The sequence below is a fragment of the Chrysochloris asiatica genome, unplaced genomic scaffold (assembly GCF_000296735.1).
Source record: "Chrysochloris asiatica unplaced genomic scaffold, ChrAsi1.0 scaffold00229, whole genome shotgun sequence".
NCBI lineage: Eukaryota > Metazoa > Chordata > Mammalia > Afrosoricida > Chrysochloridae > Chrysochloris > Chrysochloris asiatica.
The window spans coordinates 3,362,810-3,363,290 of NW_006408747.1; positions in this window are offsets into that span (position 1 = coordinate 3,362,810).

Sequence of the window (481 nt, forward strand, 5' to 3'; positions counted from 1 at the left end):
GATGTTTACCTATCCTTTATTGACTATACAAAGGCTTTCAATTGTGCGGACTATGACTAGCTATGGACAACATTGAGAAGTATGATTATTCCAGAACATTTCATTGTACTTCTGAGGAATCTGTACCTAGACCAAGAAGCACTTGTTCGAACAGAGCATGAGAACACTGAATATTTTAAAATTGGGAAGGGTCTGCGACAAGGTTGTGTTCTTTCACCATACTTAGTCAACCTGTATGCTGAGCAAATAATACGAGAAGCTGGGTTCTATGAAGAAAAACGTGGCATCGGGATTGGAGGAAGACTCATTAACAACCTTAAATATGCAGATGATGCAACCTTGCTTGCTGAAAGTGAGGAGGACTTGAAGAATTTACTGATGAAGATTCAAAGTGCACAGCCTTCAGTATGGATTGCATCTCAATGTAAAGAAAACAAAAATCCTCACCACTGGACCAATAAACAACATTCTTATCAATGGA